Here is an 8,810-nt window from a genome sequence, read left to right on the forward strand (position 1 = left end):
GGCATATGGGGCTGGTGAGGCAGCTTAGTGGTCTAAAGTGCTTGCGTAGGCAAGCTTAGGCAGGTGCAGGGGACTGCAATCGATTGCCAGCACCAAAGGCTACACTAGCCCCGCGCTCAGCCTTGGGGTATACTGAGCAAAAAAAAAAAAAAAAAAAAAAGGAAAGATAATAGCCATAAAGACAGTCAGAATAGTAGAGAAGATGTCACTCAGTGGTGAAGGCTTATCTAGAATGTTCGAGACTTTGGGTTCAATGCCTGATACAACAACTAACCAACCAACCTCCCTCCATAAATACTGGAACTGGATTCATCAGACACAGATTAAAATAGAAAACACTGAGAATCTATACTAAGATGTTACATAAAGATTTTTAAGGAATGGGGCTGGCCAGATAGCTCAGTGGACTAAGGGCCTACTTAGGCAGGTGCAGGGATCAGGATTTGATTCCTGGCACCACATGCTGTACTGGCCCTGCCCTAGGGTGCACACAGCCAGCCATGGAGTCTGGGTGTGGTGGGGCATGCCTGTAATCCCAGCACTGGTGAGGCTGAAAACAGGAGGATCACTACCAGTCGTAACTGTGTAGTGAGACCCTATACCAAATACATAATAAAAAAAAAAAAAAAAAAAAAAGATTAAGGAATGAAAGTAGGCTATTTGTGGGTATAGTGATAGGGTGTGGTGATATATGCCTATAATACCAGCATTCTTTTTTTTTTGTGATACTGGGGACTGAACTCAGGACCATGTGCTTGCCAGGCAAGCACTTATTCTACTGAGCTATCTCCCCGACCAATACCAGCATTCTGAAGGCTAATAGGAGGACTGCAGGCCTGAACTACACAGCAGGACCGTCTTGAAAACAAAAATAAGGGGCCGGGGAGATGGCTCAGTAGAATAAGTGCTTCCCTGGCAAGTGCAAGGGTCTGAGTTCAATCCCCGGTTCCGCAAAAAAAAAAAAAAAAAGAAAGAAAACAAAAATAAGCGCAGCGGCCATTCAATCCCTGGTGTGCCTTGCTGGCTCCACCCTTGGAGCACGGGTACACTGAGACAGCCATTGAGACTGGGCATGGTGGTGCCCCAGCTCGTGGGAGGCTGACCACAGGCGGATCACTACGAGTCCGATCGACATAGTAAAACCCTGTAGACCCTATAGACCCTGTACTAAATACAAAAAAAAAAAAAGAAGAAGAAAACAAAAGTATAGGGGCTGGAGAGATAGCTCAGAGGCATAAGCACCTACCTGGCAAGCACAAGGACCCTGGCCCCACATGGTACAGTTGGCCCCAGATCCCCCATTCTGGCCACCATCCCTGAATCCACCATCTCGGCCGTGGGTGCAGGTGTTCACCATGAGGCCCTGGAACTGGGCATGGTGGTGTACATCTGTAATCCCAGCACTCAGGAGGTTGAGCCAAGAGGATATCTTGCAGTTCGAGACCAGCCTGGGGGCTACAAAAGTGAGCACAAGGCCAGCCTAAACTAGTGAGACTGTCTCAAAAAGAAAACAAAAAATTATACACCAGGTATGCTAGTACATACCTTTAACCCCAGCACTTAAGATCTTGGCTGAGGCAGGAGGATCTCTGAGTTCAAGACCAACCTGGATCACACAGTGAGAACCTATCTAAAAAAATCTAAAGATCTAGGCAGGGTGGTACACACCTGTAATCCCAGCATTTGAATGGCTGAGGCATGGGGAAAAAGGATCTTTACAAATTAGAAGCTAGGGATATAGAGAGAGTTGAAGGCCAGCCTGGACTACATAGCAAGACTCTGTCTCAAAACACAAACAAACAAACAACAACAACAAAAAACACAAACAAGAACAAACCCCCCCCAACAACTCAAACCCCAATAAATAAATAGATAAATTTAAATGTGTATTAATTTAACGCCTGATATTATTTCAGGCAGGATTATAGGTATTTGGGATACAAACTGGGCATAACAGACAAAAAAAACGCTATTTATGAACCCTGCCTTCTGATGGGGCTGCTTGCTTAACAGTTTTCAAAAAAATTCAAAACAATCTTCTACAATTAATAATACATTGTCTACTTCAAAACAGTTAAAAGAGAAATTTTGAATATTCTTACCACAAAGAAATGATAATTGTTAGGAGGTTATGGATATGTGAATCAGTCTGATTTGATCACTCAAAAATATAAACACGTATCAAAACATCACAGCACCCCACACAAAAACATACAATTTGTAAACTCTAAACTTTTTTTCCCAGAGATCCTACTTTATCTATGATCTTTACTGTTTCAAATAGAGTAGGTTCACTTTTTGGTTCACACTAAATCCATCCTGCTACCTATTCAATTCTAAGTATCTTTCAAATTCTGGATCAAGATACATTTCCTAGGCGCTGGGGAGATAGCTCAGTAGAATAAGTGCTTCCCTCAGTGGTAGTTAGTATATGTCTATAATCCCAGCTATTCCAGAGGATAAGGTAGGAGAATCACAAATTTAAGGTTGTTCTGGGCAATTTAGTCATACTGCCTCAAATAAAAAATAAGAAAGGACTGGAGCCAGACATGGTAGTGCATACCTATAATCCCAGCCTGGGTTACATAAGCTGGGTCAAAGCCAGCTACACTACAGACACTATTTTTTAAAAAAGGGTTGGGGATGTACCTCAGTGGTACAGCACCCCCAGTTCATATCCTCAATATTGAGGGGGAAAATCAATTTTCATAATAAAGATGAAATATTATTTATTTTCTAGGGCCAAATAGCTCAGTAGAGGGGCTGGGGAGATGGCTCAGTGGAATAAGCACTTCCCTGGCAAGTGCAAGGGTCTGAGTTCAATCTCTGGTTCCACCAAAAAAAAAAAAAATAGCTCAGTGGATTAAAGTGCCTGCAAGCAGGCTCAGGGGCCAGGGTTTCAATCCCCAGGCCTGCCCTGCCAGCCCCACCCCCGGGGTGTACTGAGATGGCAATTGAGACTGGGCATGGTGGCATGCGTCTGTCATCCCAGCTCTTGGAAGGCTGTAACCAGGCAGATCACTATGAATCTGATCTAGTAATGAGACCCTAAACACCCTGTAGACCCTTCCCTAAAATTAAAAAAAATTTAAAAAAGGAAAAAAAAATTTCTCTTGAGCATCTAAATTTTGGGCATTAAAATGTTATTTTTGATCTTTCTTTCTTTCTTTCTTTCTTTCCACAGGACCCCACTGAGGCTAGCCTTAAACTCGCTGCGCAGGCAGGCCTGTAGCCAGGTATGGTGGCACATGCCTGTAAACTCAGCACTCAGGACAACTGAAGAAAGTCTGAAGCTGTTCTAGGATACAGAGGGGAGGATGAAAGGTTTGAAAGTGCCTAAAGGATAAAAGGTTGCCAACTGCTTGCGTGGCTGGATGCATCACGTGAGGCTTCATCTACATAGGTACGAGGGAAAGTTTGTCTGCTACTCATGTTTCATGTGTTCAGGAAAGAAACCGCTCCTGCAATGCAAATCTGAACATCAGATCCATAGCAGCCTGCGTGGGTGAAGAGTGCTGGGCTAAGCAGACTTTCCAGGTGCTGGGCTTCTGGACTGACACCGACCCCCTCATTCCCGCCGGCAGCCGCCTGTTATGCTGCCCAAAGTAGAGATGGAAGCCCTGGGACTGGCTCGATAGCATGGGGAACCCGGGCAGATGCCGGAGAATATGAAAGTGTCTCAATTTAAAATGGTGTATTACTCCTACAATGAAGATTTTGAAGAACTCTGCCCCGTGTGTGGTGATAAATGTGTCTGGGTATCATTATGGGCTCCTTACCTGCGAAAGCTGAAAGGGATTTTTTAAGTGAACAGTCCAAAATAATAAAAGGTAGTATACATGTATAGAAAACAAGAAAAAAAAAAAAAAAAGAAAACAAGAATTGCCAAATTGACAAAACAAAACAAAACAAAACAAAAAAAAACGCTGCCCTTACTGTTGATTTCAAAAGTCTGAGTGTTAGAATGAAGCTAGAAGCTGTAAGGGCAGATCGAATGCGTGGAGGAAGGAGTAAGTTTGGGCCAATGTATAAGAGAGACAGGGCTCTGAAGCAACAGAAAAAAGCCCTCATCCGAGCCAATGGACTTAAGCTAGAAGCCATGTCTCAGGTGATCCAAGCGATGCCCTCTCACCTGACCATCTTGTCAGTGATTCAGAACATGCACTCAGCCTCCAAAGGCCTCCCTCTGAACCACGCTGCCTTGCCTCCCACAGACTATGACAGAACCCCTTTTGTCACATCTCCCACTAGCATGACAATGCCACCTCAGGGCAGCCTGCAAGATTACCAGACATATGGCCATTTTCCTAGCAGGGCCATCAAGTCTGAGTACCCAGACCCCTACACCGGCTCGTCCGAGTTCATCATGGCCTATTCCTACATGGATGATTACCAGACCAGCTCTCCAGCAAGCATCCCACACCTGATACTGGAACTTTTAAAGTATGAGCCAGACGAGCCTCAGGTGCAAGTCAAAATCTCGGCCTACCTGCAGCAGGAGCAGGCTAACCAGAGCAAGCATGAAAAGCTGAGCTTATTTGGGCTCATGTGCAAAATGGCAGGCCAAACCCTCTTCTCCATCATCAAGCAGGCGAGGAGTAGCATCTTCTTCCGGGAACTGAAGGTTGATGACCAAATGAAGCTGCTCCAGAACTGCAGGAGTGAGCTCTTAATCCTCGACCACATTTACCGACAAGTGGTACATGGGAATGAAGGGCACATCTTCCTGGTTACTAGGCAACAAGTGGAGTATTCTATAATAGCATCACAAGCTGGTGCCACCCTCAACAACCTCATGTGTCATGCACAGGAGCTAGTGGAAAAACTTCGGTCCCTGCAGCTTGATCAGTGAGAGTTTGTGTGCCTAAAGTTCTTGATGCTCTTTAGTTTAAATGTCAAAAACCTCGAAAACTTCCAGCTGGTTGAAGGTGTTCAGGAACAAGTCAACTTGGCCCTGATGGACTACACACTTTGCAACTACCCGCAGTAAGCAGAGAAATTTGGGCAGCTACTACTTGGACTACCGGAAATCCAGGCAATTAGCATGCAGGCTAAAGAATACCCCTACTACAAGCACCTGAATGGATGGCGCTGGGGAGATAGCTCAGTAGAATAAGTGCTTTCCTGAATGGAGATGTCCCCTATAATAGCCTTCTCATTGAAATGTTGCATGCAAAAAGAGCATAAGTTACAACCCTAGGAGCGCTGCTTTCAAAACAAAAAGAGATTGGGACAAGAGGGGGAAGAAGAACAGGAAGACAAAAATAATACTCTGAACTGCTCCAAACAACACACTAATTAAAAACTTGGTTTAACGATGCTGAATTTTAAAAAGCATAATAATCAAATACTTAATAACACATAGAAGATGTATCAGGGTATTTGTATCGCAAACTGTGAATCAAAGGCTTCACATCCCCAGAGGGTTCATAATGAAAGACACTGGAATGGAATGGATTGAACTCATGGATGGATTCCAAAACTGTCAGAATAAAAATAGACAGAACAATTCTTGTGTATTTAAGCTGATCTCCACTGTGAAGAAATTTAGGAACTAATCTGCATTATTAATTAGGCTTCGTGATTAATTATTAATCAGAGAACTGCATTTACAAAATTCCTCCATGGTGAAGCGGAACTGAAACACTTCTGAAGAATGTGCCAACTGTACCTAGACAGCTCCTCTCTCTTCCTCTGAAGACCCCATGCCTTCTGCCCTGTGACCACAGAATCTGTGCTCAGGACCTGTGCTCATGACCTAGTCAGACATGCCCAGTAGTAGCTCCACTAAATCATGAATTCTGAATGTCTATGTTGTAGACCTGCAAACAGCTAGTAAGAACAGTCTATAAATATGTCAGCTTGCCATTTTAAATATGTTCTAGGGCCAGGGAGATAGCTCAATAGAATAAGCGCTTGCCTGGCAAGTGCAAAGGCCTGAGTTCAATCGTTCAATCTCTGGTTCCGCAAAAAAAAAAAAAAAAAATTAAGTATGTTCTGGTTTGTTTTGTCGCATGTTCATGATCAGAAAAAAAAGGCAGGCAGTATCCCTCTTCTATCATATATAGGCATTAGTATTAGGGGATATGGCTACAAATTTTTAAAGACTTAACTTTCATAACTAATGCAAGTTAAGTCTTATTTCTGCTATTGTTGGTGAAACGTGGCTTTGGCATTGTTGAATTTCATAAGAATGTCCAACCAAAAAGGCTTATTACTAGGATATAGCAGTCTTTGTATTTGTCAAAAGTTTGAAAAAAAAAAAGTTTGTATTCATTTAGAAACAAGACTTTAAACCTCTTCTTGGGATGTCATATAGTCACAGTGCTAAGTACTTGAACATAAAACTGGAAGCATGTGAAGCTATGCAAAATGACAGGAAACAAAAAAGTCAGCTGATAAAATGACTCCAGGCTCATTCTTGTCATGATGCATATCACCTAAACCTAAGATGGAAACTGATTTTTTACACGCAGCCTGGAAAGATATCAGTGTAATTAAAATCTTTCCCAGAGGAGAAAAGGAGAGTGATACTGACTCTTTAAGTCATAGGTCAAAGTCTGCTGTAGAACAAATATTGGAGGACAAGGAATTGCAAACAAACTCTCCAAACAATGTTGTCAGTATTACTAACACACAATGCCACAGGTATGAAAGTCTTGCCTTATTTCATGATTCTAAAAGGTAGCTGTGCAGACGTAGATCAACATGTGCTTAAAATAAAGTATCAATTTAAAAAAAAAGATACAAAGGAAAGATCATTTTGTATTTATATATACAAAATAGGATAAATTTACAGCTACTTTCACTTAACTCAATGAGAAGAAAGAGGGGTACTAACAGTGTTTGGACAGAATATCCTGTCTACTTCTTGTACTATGGATAACCACTAAGAAGATAACAATGTACAGTGTATTGACTATAAAAACTGTCCTATTAATCAGCTGTGAAACTGTCTCATTCATATTTATTTCTCAATAAAAAAATATAAAAAAAATTTTAAAAATAAATAAAATGAAATAAAGTATCACTACTTTAAAGTCAAATAAAGGGACCAGGGAGATGGCTCAGTGGAATAAGCACTTCACTGGCAAGCGCAAGGGCCTGAGTTCAATCTCTGGTTCCGCAAAAAAAAATAAATAAATAAAATAAAGTATCACTACTTTAAAGTCAAATAAAGGGGCGAGGGAAATGGCTCAGTGGAATAAGCGCTTCCGTGGCAATGGCAAGGGTCTGAGTTCAATCCCCGGTTCTGCAAAATAAATAAATTAATTAATTTAATTAAATTAAATTAAAAATATATAAACTCAAATAAAAATATAGTGTTTACATTCTTTAGGTCCTGGGAGTGGGGGCAGGGGGACTGTGATATTACAAAATAACAAAAGCAGTAATTTCTTTAATGTTATTTTTCTGATTGGCAATTATTTGGGTTTTTTTCTGTTTAAATTTTCATACTTTATTTCCTGTATCAATAGGTTAGGAAATTAAAATTTTCCCAATACTGATTTATAGTGTTTTTATTTTTTTATTTTTTGGCGGAACCGGGGATTGAACTCAGGCCCTTATGCTTGCCAGGGAAGTGCTTATTCTACTGAGCCATCTCCCCAGCTCCTATAGTGTTTTTATAAGTGGCAACAAAATGTTGTTTCAAAAAATAACATTCAATGATCTCTTTAAACATAATTTTAATTCTTTAAGCTAAAGGCAATAATAACTTAATGCAATAAGCTAAGTACATGTTAAAACCTGTATATCCTGAACTATACAAAGGAGTTTCCATAGCCATATATGAATTTTGTGTGTGTCTGTGTGTGGTACCAGGGATTGAACTCAGGATTTGTGCTTGCCACGCAGGCACTTATGCCTCTGAGCTATATACCCGGTCCCCACATATGGTTTTAATCAAGTACATATTTTCACAATGAACAAGCACTTACAAACATGTTAATATAATACTACTCCAAATGCTACCTTGCCACCAGCCATTTAAGCATCATCATTCCTACTATTGAAAGCATTTAGTTTTAGTAACTTTGATCTGGGAAAATGAGACCTCCTAAAACTTAACAAATATCTGTAGTATGCAATAAGCCAAAAAGCTTTTATTTATTTTCTTTAGTATTCCCCACCCCCCCTTTGGCAGAACTGGGGATTGAACTCATGCCCTTGCGCTTGCGCTTGCCAGAGAAGTGCTTATTCCACTAAGCCATCTCCCCGGCCCCAAAAAGCTTTTAAATAAATTTGAGAAAAGCTTTAAAACAGAAGCACTGACATGAAACTGAACTTTCCCCAAAACAAAAAAAAGTTATCTTAGAAAAGACAGTAAAACAAATTATCTCTTAAGACAGATAAACATTCTTACAAAACTTTAGTTTCCTATATCCTCTCCTTAAAAGAAACACAAACTGGTTCACTATTCAGACAACTATTGTCCAAAACTGTTAGCATACATGCAGCGCATGCCTTAGCTATCATACTCAAAAAGGCCATGGAGATTTTACATATTAAACAGCTAGAATATGGTTTGTAATGGCATGAACATATGTAATATATAAATACAAGTTTACTGTTTAGACATCAAAAGCCAGAAGGGACTGCATGGTTTGCAGAGTAGTTTAACTTACATGTAGTCACTAAAATCTAGTAAGTGGGCTCCGTTGCCATCATGAATGACACAGTAACTATCCGAACCCGGAAATTCATGACCAACCGGCTTCTTCAAAGGAAACAAATGGTCATTGATGTCCTTCACCCTGGGAAAGCAACAGTACCTAAGACAGAAATTCGGGAAAAACTCGCCAAAATGT

General features: G+C 40.9%; 1 protein-coding gene and 1 pseudogene across 5 annotated transcripts in view; one reads left to right on the top strand and one right to left on the bottom strand.

The window, feature by feature from the left end:
• The window catches only part of Ubxn2a (UBX domain protein 2A), a 50,540-nt gene that overhangs the window by 35,917 nt on the left and 5,813 nt on the right, over positions 1–8,810 (bottom strand). The gene's annotated exons all lie outside the window — the stretch shown is intronic.
• Positions 3,594–5,187, top strand: LOC101588037 (annotated as a pseudogene).

The sequence above is a fragment of the Octodon degus genome, unplaced genomic scaffold, assembly GCF_000260255.1.
Source record: "Octodon degus isolate 3935 unplaced genomic scaffold, OctDeg1.0 scaffold00019, whole genome shotgun sequence".
NCBI classification, from domain to species: domain Eukaryota; kingdom Metazoa; phylum Chordata; class Mammalia; order Rodentia; family Octodontidae; genus Octodon; species Octodon degus.